The 7176-nt window shown below is 36.9% G+C and overlaps 1 pseudogene; it reads left to right on the top strand.

Annotated features, from left to right (window-relative positions):
* The first annotated feature begins 5812 nt into the window (after positions 1-5812).
* LOC118985882 (ATP synthase subunit gamma, mitochondrial-like) lies at positions 5813-6923 on the top strand (annotated as a pseudogene).
* The last annotated feature ends 253 nt before the right edge of the window (positions 6924-7176 follow it).

A 7176-nucleotide genomic window follows, 5' to 3' on the forward strand; every position in this document is an offset into this window, starting at 1 on the left:
AAATGTACATTTCTGTAATGTCAACATATTCACATTGCTGTGCAAAATATGTCCAGAATGTTTTGCATTTCATAAAATTGAAAATCTACCCAACTGAACAACTTTTAATTCACACCCCTCTCCAGTACCGCCATCATCCACAGCTGTCGCCAATCCCATTTTACTTTCTGTTTCCATGACTTTGATTACTTCAGATACTGTATAAAGTAAAATCATATGGAAAATAGGTAAGTTTGAGTGGCAAGCTTGAGCACTTTCCATTGCTGAGGAATGGAGGTTTAAAAGCAAAGTGAGATCAGTTAAAGACAGTAAGTCACATCTCTTCAACCCCAGTTTGTGACTATTACAACCCAAATCCACTATGTGAAAATCGCACTTTGGGTTCCAAGAAAGAATCATCAGAATCATACTCTAGATCTTGACTCTGGGGCTGAAGAGCAATATGGGTATCAGCTGAGCCCTGTCTCTTGCAAAGCCAACATAGCTCCATCATGGATTTCTTAGACCTTTTAACTGTTCTCAACTGCCACATACTTGCTGCATGTACTCCTTTTACCCTGGCTTTGGAATCCATTCTCTAAATGGGCCACATCTACTATACTTAGGACCTGAGTTGTCTCTGCCTTTCCTCCTCTGCAGGGTCTCAATCCTTTGAAAATTCAGAGTTTAAACAAAGGGACATCCCCTTATGAGCTTTGCATGCCATTTCTTTCACAAGTTTCTGACCCTGGCCTCAGGCTGACTTGGGTCTCTCATCTAAGATTTGTAATCACTCTTTAATGTAGATATTGACTGTGTCTAAGATCTTGGGCATCCTAGACAGGTTCTGAATGACTACACCATAAATATTACTATGGGACTGTGTCCATCTACCAGTCCAGGTAGCTATGGCACTTAATTCGATCAACTCTTAGAAAGCCAAGGAAATCAAGTCTGATTACTCTGTGGATAGACTTCAAGGACATCTCAGCTGTAGGAGTTCAGTCATTTCAGGTCTCAGTGGAACTTTCTCAGTTCAAGGAATCATCAATGGCATCATTATTAAGCAGATATTTTCTCTGAAAATAAAATGAGACCTCGTACCTTCTTGGATGACAATTTATCTGTTGTATTGTATTGTAAATTTCTAAGACAGTTATCATAAATGTTTTCTTTTATAACTTGCCAATATTTTTTACTAGCATAGAATAATTCCTGTGAATTCACATAACAGATTAGATAATGTACCTTGCTAAAGCCATTTGTGTGCTTGGTCTTCGTGGAATCTATTCCAGCAGTTTTAATTTAATCTGTTATTCTTAAAGGGTATACTGGTTAGAAATCTAGTGCAGGGCCTCATTGCTAGTAGCACTCAATTAATGGTAGTTGAAAACAAAATGTTGATAATAATACTATACCTAAATCTATTCCATACCATACCAAAGCAAGAACTAAAACATAGTGCCTTTAACTTTCTAATAAACCAGAAAATATGCCATAGTCTTAAATCCAGGATCTTTCAAAACTCTGATGTCTAAAAAAAAATACTGTCAAGAATCTGGAACTCTTGACTTAATCAAATTATTTCACCAGATCAAAGGATAATATACTAGGATGCCATTGTTTAATTTATTTCTAAAATAATTTGTAGCAATATACCTTTTAAATTAAAAACCCTACTCGATAAAAATCTATTTTAACTCTATATGCAAGGCTATGTACTCTGAAGCAATTTAATTTAACCAGAAAAATGAATCTCCTGGGATCTGAAATCTTATAAGATACAGACTCATTTTAAGCCCTGACTTTCCTAAATCCAAACACGCTGCAAAGATCAAGTCAGCTGTACTGAGCATGGCCCACGGCCACATTGTGATTTCGGGAGCACATAGTTGGCTGGGCTGCACTGCAGTCTGTCTAAGAGAACTCTAGCCAGGATCTTGCCAGCAGTAAGTAACAAGATGTCTTGATAGTTGCCTCAGTGAGTCTTGTTGCTTTGAGTAATAAAAATAGCCAAGAACTTTAGATCAAAGATTTATTAGTAACAAAAGTTTTAAACTTAAAAATTTGGAGTTTCATTAGTTTAAAAATTTGCACTGATATGCCCTGAATTTTTCACTGAAATGGTATGAACACTTTGAAAAATAGTTGGGCTATTTCTTATAAAAGTAAACATACTCATCATATGACCTAGCAATTCTATACCTAGGTATTTACCCAAGAGAAATGAATACATATATCCACAAAAGAGCGGTATATGAATATCCAGAGTTGTTTTACTCATGGAATCCCTAAACAGGAAACAACCTAAATGTCCATCACCTGGTGAATGGATAAACAAATTGTGCTACATCCATAAAATAGAGAACCAACTGAACAATTACTGATATGTGCAACAACATGGATGATTTTTAAAAGACTGGTGGTAAATGGAAAAAGCCAGACACAAAAGGCTCCATTCTGTTTGGATCCACTTATATGACATTCTAGACAAAGGCAAAACTCTAGGAACAGAAACAAATCAGTGGTTGCTAGGAAGTGGGGGCAGGTAAAGAGACTGACTACCAAGTGGCATGAGGAAAAGTTTTGTGGTAATGGAAATATTCTGTATCTTGAACACATGTACAACTGTGTAGGTCTGTCCCAACTCTTCAAACTTTACATTTAAAAGGGTACATTATATCTTATATAAACAAGTTGTCAATAAGACAACTGTTAAAAAGAATCTGGGGCAATGTATGGGAGAATACATAAAACAAGAATGACCATAGGTTGATATGCTTAGAACTGGGTGATGGATCACTGGAATTTCATTGAACTATTTTCTCTACTTCTGAATATATTTAAACTTTCCCATAATTAACAGTTAATTTTTTTACACCATAAACTGTTAGGCTTGTGCCATTAACACCCCTTCAACCATCTTGCCCCACTTTTCCCTGGAACAAACGTAAAACTTGTGGAACTTCCACACAATTGGTCAATGAAAAAAGCCCACTGGCTATTTTTTCAACATATATATGAATTAGCAATTATGAAACCTAACTTAAAAGCTATAGTAAAAAAAACCATAGTCAATAAAATTAAGTTCATGAGAAGCAAAAATATTTAAATGTACCTCTGAGATATTTCTCTCAGTCTTTAGAGTTTACCTAATTATGAGACAAAATATTTGTTTAAACACAACAAAATGAAAAGAATAAAGCTCTAATTATTCATTCCACCATTCATTCAATAAACACCTCTAAGTGTCTACTACACATTAAACACACCATAATCTCTCTTTTGAGAAAACCTACAAATTAAATACAACCAGCTACAACAGAATTGCTAGATGTGTAAAGAAGAAAAATTAATACTGCCTCAAATGGAAAGTGGATATGGCTGGGGAGAGACAGAGGACTAGAAGAGAATCTATAGGTACTTAAACCTAGAAAGATGAATTAGAACCTTCCTTGGCCAGGAGAAAGTTGTAGAAGGAAGGGTAGGGGATAAGGGAGAAAAAGAAAGGGAGCAGATTCCATGAAAGCAGGAGAGCACACATGAAGAACTGAAAGGAGAAGTACAAAGCCTATCTGGGGACTGCCTGGAATAATTGTGCAGAATCAGCAAAGCAAAACTGAATAATTTATTTATAATCAATGGCCAGCCTGTTACAGTCAAGTCTATGAACTGTGTAGATTATAAATGCACATTGCTAATGAGTTCATGAATTTATTCTATAAACAGAGAAACTGGTTTTGTCCCATGATCACAAGGTATGTCTACAACTCTGGTCACTCTGTCTGCAAAGGTGCATTGTTAACCTTGAGGTAAGACAATGGAAATACATTTATATATACTGCCTTTATTGGAAAACCAATTTATACCTCAGGTCATCATTATTTTTGCCTACAAACAAATGCATTTAAGATCCACTCTTTTTAGCCTTTCCTTAGCATTCTGGAAAGAGTTGCAGAGGAGAGGATAATTTGCTAGTTAAATTTATGAGATTGCATAAACACTAATCAAGGATCACATGAGTAATAGCCTAAACAGCACAAAATTATAGTTATTAAAAGTCTGCTTCTTGCCCTGGCTGGCGTAGCTCAGTGGATTGAGCACAGGCCTGCGAACCAGAGGATCTCGGATCAATTCCCAGTCAGGACACATGCCTGGGTTTCAGGCCAGTTCCCTGCAGGCCAACTCCCAGCAGGGGACGCACAAGAGGCAACCATACATTGATGTTTCTCTCCCTCTCTCCTTCCCCTCTAAAGATAAATAAATAAATAAAATCTTTAAAAAAAAAAGTCTGCTTCTTTTAAGTGAAATAAGCCAGTCAGAGAAAGATAACTACCATATGATTTCACTCCTGTGTACAATATAATGAACAAAATGACCTAAGAAGCAAAATACAGACAGACTCATAGACAAGGAGCAGGATGACAAGTAACGGGGAAAGTAAGGGGGTAGAGGGATAGAGCAAAAAGAGAGAAGAACTCATAGACTTCGACAAGTGTCATGACTGCAGGGGGTGAGCAGGTATAAGGGCGATAAGTGATAACGAAAAGAAAATACAACTAAAAATAAATTAAATTTAAAAAATAAAAATCTGCTTCTTTGTTTCACCTGCCTAAAATCTTGCTGCTGTCATGGTTGAGGCTAAATTCATGATATAGACCCGCATGATTACCATTATCACTCTTTAGTGAGGAAAAAGAGTTTTTCTCCTCACTATATGATACTAGTGAGGATCAACCCCTTTCTTTCTTCTTCATCCACTACCAACTATGGAGCATTGAGTGGGCTTCTTTTATTTCTGACTAATATGTAGAACACCAACTTTTTTGAATAGCAAATATTAACTGCATTGAAAAATAATTATTTCAGTAATATTTAATTATGAGTAATTATGATGTAATTTTTAAAGAAATCCTTTTTTATTGTTGTTCAAGTACAGTTGTCTCTATTTCCCCCCATTCCCTTTCTCCCTTACCCCATTCACACCCAGGTGCATTTCTACCAATAGTGCAATAGGATTCCCTTTTCCCCACAACCTCACCAGCACTTGTTTGTTGCTTTGTTTATGATAGCCATTCTTACCAATGTGAAGTGGTAACTCACTGTGGTTTTAATTTACATCTCTCTGATGGCTAGTGATGCTGAGCATCTTTTCATATGTCTCTGGGCCCTCTGTATGTCCTCCTTGGAGAAGTTTCTGTTCAAATCTTTTGCCCATTTTTTTTTAATTGGCTTGTTTGTCTTCCTGGAGTGGAGTTGTGTGAATTCTTTATATAATTTGGAGATCAAACCCTTGTCTGAGGTATCATTGGCAAATATATTTCCGCATATAGTTAGTTCTCTTTTCATTTTAATGCTGTTTTCTTTAGCCATGCAGAAGCTTTTTAATTTGATGAGGTCTGTTTGTTTATTCTTTCCTTTATGTCTCTTGCTTTAGGGACATATCAGTGAAGATGTTGCTGTGTGGAATGATTGAGATCTTCCTGCCCATGTCTTCCTCTATGACTTTTATGGTGTCATGACTTATATTTGTCTTTTAATCACCTTGAACTTATTTTTGTATATGTTGTAAGTTGGTGATTGAGTTTCATTTTTTGCATGCATATGTTTTCCCATATGGTTGGTTCCCTTTCCATTTTGCTGATGTTTTCTGAAGCTGTGCAGAAGCTTTTTATGTTGATGAAGTCCCATTTGATGATGTACATTCTTATACATTTAAGAGCACATTGATGATGCTTCAGCAGAGCCAGCACCACCATGTTTTTTGTTTTTGTTTTTGTTTTTGGCAGGCATCATTGGTATCTTAGCCTGGGCTGTGCAGCTGCAAAGCTGGATCCAAGTTTGACATATGGAAACTTTGAAAGACATTACCAGGCAACTGAAGTCAAACAAAAACATCCAGCCAATTACCAAGTCTATGAAAATGGTGGCACCCGTAAAATACACCTGAGCCGAGAGGGGCCTGAAACCAGCTTGAGTATATGAAACAGAATCTTTGGCTCTGCAAGAAAAGACTGATATTAAGGTGCCAAGACAAGAAGATACACCTTATTCATACATCCCCAGAGGGCTTTGTGGTGCTACCCATTCTTTGGTTGCTAAACAGGTGAAAAGTGAAGTAGCTATGTTCAAAGTAGCAAGAAAAGAAGTTAAGGTTGTTGGAATTGGTGATAAAATTAGGGGTATATTCACAGGACTCATTCTTTTTTTAAAGATTTTATTTATTTATCTTTAGAGGGGAAGGGAAGGAGAGAAGTATCAATGTATGGTTGCCTCTCGTGGGTCCCCTGCTGGGAACTGGCCTGCAACCCAGGCATGTGCCCTGACTGGGAATTGCACCGCAATCTTGTGGTTCGCAGGCCCGTGCTCAATCCACTGAGCTACACCAGCCAGGGCTTCACAGAACTCATTCTGACCAATTTCTGGTGACATTCAAAGAAGTGGGAAGAAAACCTCTTACTTTTGTAGATGTGTCAATCATTGCCCTGGAATTATTAAATTTTGGATATGAATTTGATGAAGGCCTATTGTCTTTAATAGATTCAAATCTGTCATCTGCTACAAGACAGAAGAAAAACCCATCTTTTCCTTAGCAGCACTGCAAGTGCTGAGAGCGTATCTATGATGTCATTGATGCTGAAATGCTGTAGAGTTACCAGGAATCCAGTCTGGCCAACATCATCTTCTATTCTCTGAAGGAATCCACCACGAGTGAGCAAAGTGCCAGAGTGACAGCCTGGGACAATGCGAGCAAGAATACTTCTGAGATGACTGACAAATTGACTTTGACTTTCAACCATATCCACCAAGCTGTCATCACAAAGGAGCTGATTGAAATCATCTCTGGTGCTGCAGCTCTGGATTAATGAAAGTCAAGTTTCATCCTCAATAAAGAGATAAAGAAGGAAAATTCAGCCAGCTGACTTTGCTTTCAGCTTACTGCTGTCCTGATTAGAAAAAAATTATTGGTCCATTTTTTAAGTTACTAAAGATAAGTTAACAAGATATTTGTAAATTATCTTACAACAAACAACTTACAGTAAAAAAGTAAATAAAAAAGAGCATATTGATGCTTCTAAATTAAATTCCAAGGAGAGAATAAATTAGGGGGATGGGTCTACTTATCTTTGTGGGTGATAAGTAGCAGCAACTTAATGCTTTATATCATTTGATGATTCAAAAGAAAGACAAAACATT

This window comes from Sturnira hondurensis, unplaced genomic scaffold (assembly GCF_014824575.4).
Source record: "Sturnira hondurensis isolate 20B ecotype Veracruz unplaced genomic scaffold, ASM1482457v3 Scaffold0004136, whole genome shotgun sequence".
Classification (NCBI taxonomy): Eukaryota; Metazoa; Chordata; class Mammalia; order Chiroptera; family Phyllostomidae; genus Sturnira; species Sturnira hondurensis.